Source organism: Rosa rugosa, chromosome 1, assembly GCF_958449725.1.
Source record: "Rosa rugosa chromosome 1, drRosRugo1.1, whole genome shotgun sequence".
In the NCBI taxonomy this organism is placed as follows: Eukaryota; Viridiplantae; Streptophyta; class Magnoliopsida; order Rosales; family Rosaceae; genus Rosa; species Rosa rugosa.
The window spans coordinates 56510418-56525072 of NC_084820.1; the positions used below are offsets into that span (position 1 = coordinate 56510418).

The 14655-nt window shown below is 40.1% G+C and overlaps 1 long non-coding RNA gene across 3 annotated transcripts; it reads left to right on the top strand.

The window, feature by feature from the left end:
* The first annotated feature begins 7776 nt into the window (after nt 1-7776).
* On the top strand, nt 7777-11210 carry LOC133742291 (uncharacterized). 3 transcript variants are annotated; one of them, XR_009862476.1, is made up of 7 exons: nt 7777-8011; nt 8099-8154; nt 8269-8329; nt 8420-8509; nt 8604-8682; nt 9308-9410; nt 10958-11210. It is a non-coding gene; the product is annotated as an uncharacterized LOC133742291 (long non-coding RNA). The 3 variants fall into 3 exon arrangements; XR_009862475.1 differs by having other exon boundaries at nt 8269-8509; nt 8638-8682; XR_009862472.1 differs by having other exon boundaries at nt 8269-8509; nt 10958-11209.
* Nucleotides 11211-14655: the final 3445 nt, after the last annotated feature.

Sequence of the window (14655 nt, forward strand, 5' to 3'; positions counted from 1 at the left end):
TGGTATGCGAGTTTGGCCTTGCTTTTGGGCAAATTTGTCCCAATATGTGGCGGTTAATGCTGGCGCTGAACTCCCTATGGCGGTTGTCCGGTTGTGAGGGGCCAACCGTGGCAGAAGTGCTGCACTTCTACGAGCTGGTGTACGTGAAGCGCCAAGGTTGCAGAGGGCAGGTGAACTTGAGTCGCCGCCAGGGAGCGCCCAAGCTGATCGAGAACTTGAGGGATTCCATGTCCTACTGGCGGGGGACCTTCTGTGTTGCCACGGCGGGGTGGGAATACCAAGCTGGGTCCAACGAGGGGGAGCCGACGTTTAGGATTAAGTCGGAGTTTCAACATATCCGAGGTTGTCTACCAGTCTCCGCTGAACATAGCTGGCGGTTTCTCTTATGCATAGCCTTGTACTTCTACTAATGATTACTGCTTGTTTGTGCAGCGGGCCTGCGCTACAACCTGACTCGTGAAGAAGAGTGTCGCGTGGCACGCATCAGAGGCTGTTGGCGGAATCGCAACTTGCTGGACTTTCGCCTTCTTACCGGTTGGGAGTTGTTGGTCGATCAACGACTGACTCGTTCCGTTGGTAAGAAATCTCCGCCAGATTGTACTTGTGATTAGAGTGCCTCAGGCTGACTGGTTTGTTGTTGTTGTTTTTTTTTTTTTTTTAGAAACTCCGCCAGGTAACAAAGCGAGCCGCGACGCTTTTGATAAGGCGATGGACCGTGCAGAGATCGACAACTTCCTGGAGACCAGAGATTTGCTCTGGACACCCCAGAGATCTAGTATGAGACTTTGGCGCTCTCAATCATCATCGGGGCTAGCCACTGTGATCTCGCTCAATCATCGTCAATGGCTACTTGAGCATGCCATCACAACAGCAGCGGCGCCAACACGCCAGCACTAGCGGCACGAGTCAGCGTTCAAGCTCTTTGTTCAACGTTCATGCCTTCTGTCAACTGCAATCCCAGCTCGCTGCCACAGCCAGCAGCCCTACCGCCCTAGCCAAAACTTCATCACTCTGCCGACACTGGCAGCAAGCTTCACCGCCACCGCCGACCACAACCAGCAGCAAAACCTCCGCTAGGCACCTCCAGCAAGCTTCTCCGTTGGACTCCAAGCCTCCACTGACCAGCAAGCTTCCGCCGGACTCCAAGCCTCCGATCAAACCCGCCGCTGAACTCTGAGCCTTCGCCAAGCTCAAGGTCATGACCGAGCCTTGAATCTCCGCCAAGCGTCCCCACTGAGTCTTTGGGAAGGGCTCCGCTGTCCATGATAGCCAGGCAACACCCCTGGGTGGCCTCCGTCGGGTGGTCTCCTCTGAACTGCACCGCCGGGTGGTCTCCGATGAGCAACTCCACTAAGCAGAACCATCTCTGCCAAAGCTCCGCTGCACTCCAGCACCGCTGAACTCGGATCCTCCGCCGAGCTCCAGGTCCGCTGCACTCCAGCTCCCGCGAACTCAGAACCTCCGCCGAGCTCCAAGTCTCCACTGACTCTCCGCTGAACACCAAATCCTCAGCTAGCTACAACACCGCTAGGATACACCGGCGGCAAAACCTCCGCCAGCCACAAAATCGACGGCCAAAGCTGCTCCACCGTCGAGCACCTCTGCTCCATTCAGTTCCGAATCTCCGCCCAACTCCGAGGCTCCGCTCCGCTGGACAACGGCTCCACCGGCCAAGAGCTCCGCCGTCCATGATCTCCTGATGTCCCAAAGCTCCACTCTGCTGGCCGGATAGCTTCACATCCGAGCTCCACCGCCGAGAGATTCACCGCTGAGCTTCACCGTGAAGTTTCACCGCTGGCCAAAGCACCACCGCCGCTGGCCAAAGTTTCAAACTACTTGACTGGGTACCCGTCAATCATTCGATCTGGGTATATGGCTGCTTGCTCAGGCGCTGATCGACAACTCATCTGCTCCAAGCACCTACTTCGCAACACATCCTCATCTTGTTCGAGTACCCGCAAGGAGAGTGGGTCGTTTTCCTTTTACTTGTCAGCCCAATTGCTAAGGGCAGTCGGAGAACTGGATTTGGATATTCTCCCAGCCATGTCAGTCAACTGAATTGAGATAAGTGTTTCAAAGCTCTCCCTCGCATACAGCCAAAGCATGTTTACATCCCTCTTATTATAATGGTTTGAAACATGTTCACAATGCATATAGCTTCTAACAGCTGTAATATGCTATGCTTTGTTTATTAAGTGTGATACTGTAATTTGCTATGCTCTGGTGTAGTGCCACATATCAAGGTGCATGCTATACTTGTCTTCTTATGCGCATAGTCATGATGCCTCCTCACACATGAATTTATCAACTACCACATCTATAGGATAATCACATGACCGGCATGATTTCACTCTTGGTTCACACCTCTCTATATATATATATGCTAGTGCACACTTGGCTCTCCATGCTAATATATTACTGTAGCTTCACATGACTCTAGCTTACAGAACACATACATTATTCTAGGTTCAAACCTTTACAATAATCTTGCCTATATTTCCAAGGTACATGCACTGACATGTCAATTACTATAAGTCTATAACCATTCAGACGTGCAATTATCCTCTTCAATCACAATGACTACATATTTTCAAGAGCAAAATAGGCACAATTCACATGGCAACATCAGGACATATCTGCCTTACCCCATATTAATCATTTCCTTTCTTTATTATGAGGGAAACTCGAATTAAATAAACCATGCCAGGTAGTGGGGCTAGCCAAAATTATCAAAGTCCTACTATATGAATGTACAATTACATTGTACCCTTTTGTTATATATACGTGATCATTTCCCTTTTTTATATGGTCAATTTAATCACACTCCTGTCACTTGAAGTAAAACATTTCTCGGTCAATTTAATCACACTCCTGTCACTTGAAGTACAACATTTCTCATGCTTCTCCCCGCCCAAGTGCAAACAAGTAATCCACTTTGTTACTTGGTCAGTTTATTGATATGGATAAAATGCTAATCATTTACCTTATGTTAAGGAGACGCAGTCACCGAGTACCGCTTCAATTAACGAGGCTTCTACTAAGGAACTTCGCCAAAAACAACATGGGAGCGTCATGCTTGGACAACTCCAACATGATTTGGGTATCTATACTAATTTCTCCTCCAAATCGGCATAAGATAAGTCACTATATCTTATCTCTTCCGCTCTTGCAATTAGAGTTATTGCCATGTCTATACATGTCTCCATGACCCTTAAGCATGCCTACAAAATGTTATTAGCAACTTTATTACAAGTACATGCTACACACATACATGCTTAGCACTTTCATGTGACATGCATCTAGAAGTTTGTGACACTTACGACTTAATTAAACATGCTCGGATAAACGACTTGCTCAGGTTACGACTCGCTTGGGTATCGAGTACGGCCACGACTTGCGCTTGGGCCATGCCTCACATGCTCGCACAGCGCCTACACACTCAACTACACCCAACTTGCTCGATCATGTACAACATGTTTTACGTAAGCCCCAAGTTCACAAACGCTTCATTCTATGTCACCGGGACTACTCCCACAAAATTACTTTGGACACCCATTACACTTGCCACTATCTATTGTGCGTGTTATATGGTCATAAGATCCACATATACGACTACCAATATTTTACATGTTCATACACATTAATGGAATATTGAATTCTTCTACCATTTGTTATTCGCTACAAATCGAATTCTTTTCGCATTCCATTAATACGAACGGTAACCAATACAACAAGCATTCTACATATGCGCGTTTTTTTTGTCTCATTGTGCAGGATTAAACGGGTCCCTTCTTGCTTAAGGAGTTCAGGGACTTGTAGGGGATCCGTGCCGCCCGGTCACTTATGCTTGATGACTTCATGCTTGTAACTCCCCAACCAAGAAGCTCCTCTTGCTTGCGGACTTCGGGGACTTGTAGATACCTCTACTAGCATGACTAGTTTGCTATCTCACCATGCATAAGTAACACCCTCTTTGGGACACCCACCAGCCATGGTGAGGCCCAACCGCTACTTGCATCTTGTAGCCCTATGTTCAAGCTACGCTACGGTATCCGGAAGTGGCAAATCCGTCGCCGGGAAGCCACCTTTCCGGCCTTGCCAAGTTGCCTCCACAATATGGTTTTCTAGACTAGAATAGTGACTTTGAGTTCCACATCTAAGAAAATGTAGAGGAAGAGCATGCCTTCACCTATAAAAGGAATGCCTCCTCCCACTTAAACATCCATCCCATTACATCTTTTGTAATCCCCTTGGGCCGCAAGGCTCAACACACTAGTGTAACATTCAAGTGGACGTAGTTTCCCGCTAAGGCGGGAAACGAACCACTATACATCTCGTGTCACACTCTCTCTCTCTAAAGCTAACTAGAGACCCCCTCGGTCACTAACGTTAACAAACAATATCCCTGCAATAAACTGCATGTTATTAGGAGAAAAATGAGATTTTCATAGAGATATAAAAAGTCAAAAGAGGACTTTAGGATTCTCCTCCACTAGAAAGAATATTGCTAAAGGAGTATAGATGAAAGTTATTAATTCACTCATTTCTTTCCTCAAAAAATAATTTACTTATGTCAGCGTTAGATGTGTAGTTGCTTGAGATTTATCAGTAATGTGCTTCTAGTTAGTAACTGGTTAGAAAATCTTTTTCAATTACCGTGTGATCTGAAAGCTTAGGCATAAGAGATGGAGAGAATCGAAGAAGACATGATCTGGTATTGAGTAATTTGTTATCTTGTTACAGAGAAAGGGGTGGCTGTAGCTATTTATATGAGCAATTATTAGATAGCAGTAGTGCAGCGGTAATAGACTCCTAGCTAACTAACTATGCTGCTAAACCACCATAGGTGGTCGAGTTGGTACGAGCCTCCAGGTGTGGAACCCCCATACCCGGGTTCGAATCCCGCATTCGCTTATTGGAGTTAAATCTCAATATATTCTTGGTGGCCAGGGGGGAGGAAGCGTTCTAACAAGATCCCCCGAGCACGGATTAGTCTCTGGGCCTAGGAAGCTTTTGAGGACACCTTATGATTGAACAATAAAAAAAAACTATGCTGCTAACCACATGTTTTATGACTAACAATAATAACACTACTAGTTTTTACTATTTTACTAACATGATCTAGATCCAAATGTAAAAAACAAATCAATTCAAACATAAATTTCTCTCTACCATCGGATCTTAAGTAAAGATAAGTAAACTGAGATTTAACCACTACAAGTGGCCTAGTGGTTCTTGCCTAGTTGGGTGTGCTCCTCAACCTAGGTTCGAACCCCGAAGCTGTCAAAGTGGCCAGGCACTGTGCTGCAATGCACAGTTGGAGCATTTCACATGCGCTGAAGGGGTTTATCTTGGGCCTAGGAAGCTTTTGGGTTCCCCTTGACAAAGTCAAAAAAAAAAAAAAAAGTATCTGAGATTATAAAAACGGGTTAACTTTCTTCGTTCAAAAAAAAATCTTATTTTTTTGACATCTTGTGGTGTTGATTTGCCATGTCCAACCAGTATCGGTGGTGGTTTGTATTTGCACAAAAAAATTAAAAGGGAAAATGTTCATTTACCCAAATTTTAACTATTTTAACTCTATTTACCCCAACATCTTATAAGATTGCACACTTATCCAACAAATTACATATTTTTTGCCCTAATATACAATTTAGTTTTTTTTATTATTTTTTGTTTATTTTTGGGACTATTTTTCCCTCTCTCCCTTTGTCACATAGAGATAGACTTGAATAGAGAAAAGTCATCGGAGACTTTGCCGGACTCCGATCACGGGACCCTAGTGGCCGAACCTCGATGGAGGTTGCCAAATGTCCCCAAAGAGGTCGTCGGAGCTCTCATAAGTCACCGGAGACTATTATTGCCCCCAATAAAACCCAATAAACTCTCATTGACCCCCCCCAAATTAGACCCAATAAATTTTTATTGCCCCCCAGAAAAACTTTTTATTGGGGGCAATAAAAATTTATTTGGGGGAAGGGGGACTGATCTCCGTAAATTGACAAATAAAACTTTGATTGAGGAAAAAAATGAGGAGATTACATTATTTCAAAATCTTTTATTGGGGAGCAATAAAAGTTTATTGGGGGCAATAAAATCTAGACATTTGAAAGGGAGACAAATCTCCCTAAAATTAGACAAATAAAACTTTAATTAAGGACGAAAAATGAGGAGATTACATCAATTCAAAACCTTTTATTAGGGGCAATAAAGGTTTATTGGAGAGTAGGAAATTTTTTAGAGTTAATTAGATTAAAGTCCAAAATGTAGACCCTATATTGGTTATAGTCCGCGTCAATTTTTCTTGTTAATTGCGGTCCAATGACTCAGCTGTCACTTCAGATTTATTTCCTTTTCCATCTTGTTGACTCAATCTTCATTAGTTTTTCTTTTTTACATGACTAATATGCCCTTATTGAATGTCTTTGCACATAAAAAGAAAGAATTAATATGATTAAAATTAGCAATCTGATTAGTAATTTAATATCATATTTGATGTATATCTTTCTTAAATTATTCTTATTGATCTGGTATAAAATTATGGAATTGATATGACATTGAATACCATATTTAATGTAAATCAACCCTAAAATTATTCTAATTTAAAAGATGTCTCTTATAAGTTAAAAATCTTTTTTTTTTTTTTTGAATAAGTTAAGAATCTTTCTAGAGCAATTTTTTTGATAATGTTTTTCTTCAACACCAAAGCTTCTATGGTTATGACTCATGTATGTAACGTCAAATTTTTTATGAACGTGGTTCTCCTTCTTTAACATTAAGCTTTCTATGGTCAAGGTACTTTCTTATATGCCCAATATGATTGTGAGTTTTTTACATTCTTCTTCTTCTTCATTTTTTTGTTTTTTGTTTACATTTCCTTCTTAACTTACCTTTAACCTAGAAAGGAACACGTGTGTGTGTATTGTTAGTTGACAAACCAATATTGTAACTTTATTCTAAGGTAAACATTTGTGGTAGATGTATTAAGAACTCAAAAATTCAGCATTTCAGTATACCTCATCTATAGGTAGTTTTTTTCATGCATCTCGATTATTTATACCTACAATATAGAAGAAAACTAATCCGTAAATTTATATCTCTTATGTAGGTACATATCTCAATTATAGTAATTGAAAAACATTACCGTAAACATATATCTCTTACTTAGATACGTATCTCTTACTTATCGTATACCTATAATAGAAGAAAGTTAATCCGTATATCTCCTATTTTGTATATATCTCGATTATTTATACCTACAATAGAAGAAATCTAATTCATAAACTTATATTTCTTACTTAGGTACATATCTTGATTATAGTAATCAAAGAACAATAATCCGTAAATGTATTTCTCTTACTTACATTTATATCTCTTACTTAGGTTATTCGTATCTTTTAGCTAGAATGTTTTGATGAACTTTTTTTTATACCTTCCAGTTAGGTTGATTTCCCATCTCTATTTGCTAATTTTATAATACTAATTATATTTTAGATTATTACAGGTTCATCATGGGTTCAAAATTCAAATTGAAAATAAATAAATAAATGCTAAAAAGCAATTAATTTATTCCTATATTTAACTCAAGGGGCAAAATGGGCATGAAAATATAATGACAATAGTCAATGGACCTAGATTGATAGTAAAATTACCTATGAACTGCATCCATTATGACGAAATGAAATTGAACTTATATTCAAAAATCTCAAATTTTTATTGAAAAGAATTTTATTGAAGAAAGAAAACTCTTTTAACACCCAACAATTATTATACATACATCTAAAGCCGAAACACTGTTCTTCGCCACTGTTCATTCAACTGTTCATTTAACAGTGAAATGGCGGTTTTGCCCTCGAGCTGTATGTGGAGAGAAAAAGGCCCGAGTTTTCTTCTGTGTTCTAGAAGCCTACATCTACTACAAGCTTCGTTCCATTTTCGGTTTTGTTCTCGGATACAGACGCGGCGTGAAACGGAGTTATCAAGCGTATCGATCAAGCTCTCAGATATAAAGGTTGGGCTGCAAACGAATAGGAGGGGTTTGGTTTTGAGAGCTTTTGAATTTTTGATTTGATTTAATATTTTTCGATTTTGATCGTAGGTCGCTGGGGTAGCAGAGAGAAGGGGAGAGATCCAAGATTTTCGTCCAAGCTTCGGGTTTGTTTTGTAAATTTGGATTTGGTTTCTTCCTGTGGGCTGGAAACAAATAGGAGGCGTTTGGTTGTTAGAGCTTTTGAATTTTTGAGGTAATGTTTTCGATTTTGATTGTAGGTCATTGTGGTGGCAAAAAGAAGGGGAGGGATCGAAGATTGTGGTCGACTTCCGGAGGAAGGTTTGGGTTTGTTTTATGAATTTGAATTTAGTTTCTTCTTCTCTGATTGTAGCTTTTTCTGTAAACAATTTTTTGATGGTTGGCTTATAGGTTGAAAAAGATTGGGGGCGTTTCTCAGTTCGTGTATAGTTGAGGAAATCCAAATTCAAATCACAACCATTAACAAGGGTGAAAATTTGGGTTGTGATTTTGCTTCTTAAACTTGAATTTTTTTGATTGAATTGTTCATAGATTGAATTTGTTTTTTATTTATTTATTTATTTTATTTGTGTAGTGTGTGCTTAATCTAGAATTTGTACATATTGAAGGAGCGGGGATTTGCTTAAGAATCATAAGCAGTTGTGTCTTTGAAGGTAAGTATGGGTCGATTTTTTTTATACCAATATGTTTGCAATTAACTGTTATAATAGTCTGTTGGCCTTTCTGATTAAACACTGATGTTTTGTCCATATCCAGTTGTTGATTGGCTTTAGCCCTTATTAAAATATGGAATATGGGATGTGGTTTGTTGGTATACTTTTCATGGCTTTTGATGGTCTTACTGGTGAACAAAGAAGTTTGTTAATAGCCGCATTCTTTAAATTTAAGTCCAAGTACCTGTGTAGAGGTTATCATACCTGTGATTATAAACCGAATTTCAAGGCCAAGTTAGTGTTTAAAGATTTTCACCGAGTGTTAGAGCTTGGGACAAGTTGGTTCGGTTCTCAATTCCTCTTTGTTTTGATAGTCAGTCAACCATATACATTACTCTTTGTCAGGGGTGAAGACTGCATTATACTTGGACATGGTCTATGTAGTAGATATTATCAATTTATGATTAGCCAACTTGGATCCTTATTTTCCATAAAAGATCCAAGTGATCTCCATTGTTTATAGGCTTGGGAAGCTGTAGACACTCTGTTGGTCACCATTTGTCCTAAACTAATTACATTTCTGATTTAATAAATGAACTTAATGTGCTTTTACTGGTGGATATAGGGCTGGTTGGATATCTCTGCGAAGTAGGCTTGGGTTCGTTTTGGAAGAGGTGTGTGCTGAGATTGTGATCGAGTTTAGGAGACGGGCTTTGGGAGCAAAAGAGGTATGTGTTTTGTTGCTTTCTCCAATTCTGTCAAGTCAAGGTTGGTGTTTTTTTTTCTTTTGTGTTTGCAGATTTATTAGAAGAAAAAGGAAGAATTATGAATAAGAGAAAATTTATAATGAGCTTATTGTTTAGAACATGTGTGTCAATAGTGAAAAGAAGTGTTACTGTTTTTGGGTAATCAGGTTTTACTTCAAATAGAAGAATGTTGTTCTGTTTTGTTAGAGCTGAAGTAGTTTGTTTTGTAGTCTAAGTTTAGAGGGAAGCAATGAAATGCTGGAGAATTGGATTTGGACATTGGTTTTTATTGAGAAGTAATCAGCTTAAATATTAGTTAAAAGGTGATATCAAGAGAGTCATTAATCCTTCAGTTTGTGATTTAAGCAAACTTTATAACCCGTGTTAAAATTGGCTTTCTAGACTTTGGAGTAATCAGCTTATTGTTTTCTACTAAAACTGTTGAGTTGTAATGATGTTCCTAATCTTTGAGCTTTGATTTAGGGCCTTGACCTTAGATCTATGTAAATTCAACATCTTTAATCAAGAACTGAAACTTTCAACCTGCATTGAAGAGTAACTGATGTTGATAATTATTAATTGACATTGTCTTGGTATTATTGGGTTTTGAGGTATTGATTAACTTATTGAGGTAATATTTAAGGCAGAAGCTTTATTTAGCTGCAAAGGGTTTAGTATAGCAAAATTACATTTTGTATGATGTGGAACATGACATTTATAGGTTTCGTTTAGTTAGTTTAGACTTGGCTATATTTGTGCTGGAACAGTATCCCCTATATCAAATTTGCTATATAAAGCTAATGAATTAAATCAACGGAATGTGCAATCTAAAGCTGCAGTAGTTGAACACAAACAACAGGTTAGGGTTGCTTGATTTAAGGGTTACTTGGTTTTGTCTGTAATAGGATGTCAATGAAGGGATTTAATGATTATATGTCTACTTTTCTTTTAGTATTGCTGGATTGAAAGTACGATTTCTTTGGTTGCTTCATTTGGTTCTTGATAAAGCTCCTTTCAGTTGTTTAGTGCCTATATATGGATGACCTTTAAAATGGTTAGTTCATTATTTGATTAATTATTTGTTAGGTCCGCTTGGTTGTTTCTGAGATTAAGTATATAGTTTCAGGTGATGGATTTGGTCCCTTGATTTTTCGTTGTGAGATGGAATATGAAATGCTAATATTACATACAGAATGACCTAAAAAATATTCCTTGTTTCTCTTTCACATGGTTGACAAAATTGATTAGACTCCAGACTTTTCTATTTGATTTCCAATTAGAAATGGACTTTTTCTTTGAGTTTTTTTGCAGATGTGAATTTTCTGTTACTATAGCTTATTGGATTTTGGTAATGAAAACATCGCCAATTCCAACCAATGGACATTGTATCTTTTCTAGATTCTTATGTAAATATTAGCTCATGATTGAGGGAATGAAGTCATTTTTGAAAGAGTTTGATGGAATACACAAACAAAAGAATTGCAAGAAGAGACTTTCTAGCTAATTATATTGTTTCATCTATCATACAGGGTGCAGTGGAGAAACTTCGCCAATGCTGCCTTGAAGAAATTTGAGATTACAAGCATGGTGGAAAAGACCACTAAAGTTAGGAGAATGATAGAGGAATTACAAAGATACACTTTAATTCAGTTAAGAAAAACAAAACCCCCGTAGCATCGCGCGGGAAGGATTATCTAGTACATAATACTAAAGATGGAGCCACTGTTCATAACTGTTCATGTAGCAGTGGAATGACGGTTTTGCCCCCAACTTTTAACTAAAATTACAATCTGTCTTTTTTTTTTTTTTTCAATTTTGCCATATCTTTTCAGTTTTTTTTTTTGGGAAAATGCTCATTTACCCAATTTTAGCTTAAAATTTGCCCACTTGCTCCACTAACTGTTTTTTAACCCCGTTTACCCAAAACACTCTAAGGGATTATTTCCCCTTTACCCAATTAATTCTTTTTTTCTTCTTTTTATTTATTTTTGGGACTTTTTTGCCCTCTCCCCCCTCACCGATTTCTCTCTCCTCCCCCCTCACCGATCTCTCTCTCTCTCCAGACGACGTCGGATTTCTCTCTCTCTTCCTCCATCCCTCCAGCAGGTCGCCCACGACGCCTGCTCTCTCCATCGCCGCGCCGAAACTTGTCGTCGTGCTCTCCGCTGTCAGGCTCGACGCCAAGCCGACGGTCCTCGTCGTTGAGAAGCTCGGCAAGGCCGGGGTTGACCTTCTGAAGGAATCAACGACGGACTAAAAACTGCTATTTGGGACTGAAAACTGCTATCTACTATTGGGCAGTCATAACCATAAAAATTGTAACATTAGTGCCCCCCAGTAGACTTTGTATTGGGGGCTAATGATGACTGCTTTATTTATTGAAGGACTGAAAACTGCTATTCCAAAGTAAATGTAGTGTTAAATTGCAGTAGTCGATAAATGAAAAAAATTGTGTGGTTTGTGTCAGTCTAGTGGGGGGTAGTAGACAGAATATTGACCCTCATAATGTGGGTTTTTAGACGTTATCTGTTGTTTTGAGTGTGAATAACTTCTATAATCTGTGAAACATAGGAAGCGGTGTAATGTTTGATAGTCTATTGGGGGGCAGTAGACACATTAGTGCCACCCAATAATGTCTTTCTTAGGAGACAGTAATCATCTCTTGTTGATTTGTTTGTGATAAAGTGCAATACACTGTGAATCCTTGAAACTGGTGCAAGTTGTAATGGTTTAGTGGGGGGCAGTAGACACATTACTGCCCCCAAATAATGTCTTCGTTTTAAGTCAGAACCCTTCACTTAACTATTATTGACAGATTATTGTACTTTAATAAACTCAAAACAACATAAGACTTATCAAAACTCTAATTTCAGTGATTAATTAACCACAGTTAAGAAATTAGTGGGGGACAATAATCTGTCTATAATCCCCCCAATAGACCACAGTTTTGACGTCGTCCGAGACCTGCAAGGGAAGCCCAGACCCGATTCCGGCGTGGAGCTTCGGAGCTTCCCGGACATCTGACGAATAAAACCGGCGAAGCCCAGACCCGATTCCGGCGTGGAGAGCTTTCCGGACATCTGACAAACAAAACCGGCGAAGCCCAGAGGGGTTGGGATCGTGGAGTTAGATGGCGTCATCCTCTGGTGGTCCGACGGTGGGACAGAGCGGCGGCGGTGGAGGCCGACATCGACGGTGGAGTGGTGAGCGTCGTGGCTCAGAGAGAGAGAGAGAGAAAGAGAGCCTGAGACGAGGTTAGAGAAAGAGAGAGAAAGAGAGAGAGAGAAATCGATGAGGGGGAGGAGAGAGAGATATGAGTGTAATTTGTTAATTAAAATGAGGGCAATACTGTCAAACACTGTTAGATTGGGTAAATGGGGTTAAAAAACTCTTGGTGGAGTAAGTGGGCAATTTTTGGCCAAAAATTGGGTAAGTGGTCACAACCCCTTTTTTTTTTATATATTTTTTTTTATGAGAGAACAATTCTGTTTTGTATTTGTAAATTTCTACAAAGGGAAAATTTTGGTAAGTGGTCCTGAACTATGGACCCCTACGAATTTCAGTACACCAATTTCCAAAACATAAACTTTAGTACATGAGGTTTCAAAACCGACCCAATAAACATACACGACGTCAATGACGTCGTTAGTTTCGTGCCAGCTATCGTATTTCAAGGGGTAAAACGGTCTCTTCAAATTTTTTTACTATTGAGCACTCGATCCTCTCTCCTCTTACCGTGGGCACCTAGCTCTCTCATCTCTCTCTCTCTCTCTCTCTCTCTCTCTCTCTCTCACCTGCTTGCACAGTTCAGCGTGCAAGCAGCACCACCACGCTTTCAACACAGCGTCCTACCATCACAACTGCCGACAACCGCTGGTCCTCACAAAACGAATCGATTGAAAAGAGTGGCCTCCTATGATATTCTTCGTGCATAAATTGTACTAAAACCCAAATTGACTGCAACAAGAGTTGGATGAGGAGTTCCTCGGCCGGAAACAGCTTGGTGCTTGGTTTTTGCAACTGGGTCGGCTCCGAAACGACGGAAAGCGAGCATCTTGGAGGTGTGAAGTGGGTTCTGCGAAGTGGGTTCGGGGTAGCAGAGCCGGTGAGCGAGGTTTAGAGAGAGAGATCGAAAATCGCAAATTCACCAATAGACCTGAGACTTGATGGCCATGAGCAGAGGCTTCTTGGGATTGGAGCCGTTGGCGGTGATCTCCCCGAGCTGGACCGGCGACGGCAGAGGCTGCATCTCCTCTAAGTTCCTGAGGCGGTAGTGGGTCTCGGATGGCCCAAAAAGCTCATAAATGACATGGTAAGCGGCAAAGAGCAGAGCCAGAAGTGTGAAGAAGGTCGCCAGAAGATAGGCCCGTGTAGACTACAGTTGCCTCCTTCAGTGTTTCCTGGAGTTGCAGAGCCATTCTAGAGAGAGAGAAGAGATAGAGATAAAGAGAGAGGGAGAGGGAGGGGGAGAGTCAGAGAGAGTGAGGGAGAGGAAACCCTTGACAAATGAAAAAACCTATTCTGCCCTTCATTATGTGCATAATGGCACGACGTCTGACGGAGTCATTGACGTCGTGTACGTATATTGGGTCGGGCTTAATATTTGATGTACCAAAGTTTATGTTTTAGAAATTTGTGTACTGAAATTCGTAGTGGGCCTTACTTCGAGTACTATTCATGATTTTTTCCCTTCTACAAATGATACCTAAAGTAGGTTTTTTTTTTTTAATCTTAAAAATGGATCGGAAGAGTTTCTTTTTTTAATCTAAAAAATAGAAGAGTTTCATTAATCATATTTCTGTAATTGTAGTTCTCGCAAATGTGTAAACTGTTCAAGCAACTTATTAAAACTTGCACTATAGAAACTTTGTTTATCAATCGGCCATAATCTGCTTAAGTTACAATCTAAAATTGTACTTCTCAAACTTATGTAACTATGATCTATTACATTTTTTATCAGAATTACAAAAAGAATTGTTTAACAACTAAGCACTACATAAAAAATTGTTAACAACTAACAAATCCAATTCCCACGGCATCGCGCGGTTGCCTTTTCTAGTTATCTCTAAGGGGCAAAACCCAATAATTGCATTATATTTGCACTAAAGTCTTGGCAAAGACTTACCCAGAGGCCAAAACCCAATAGCAATTTTCATTTGAAATAATAACATGCCAGCCAAAGAAAGACAACGTGACCATTAATTAGCCACTACGAATCCTACCATTT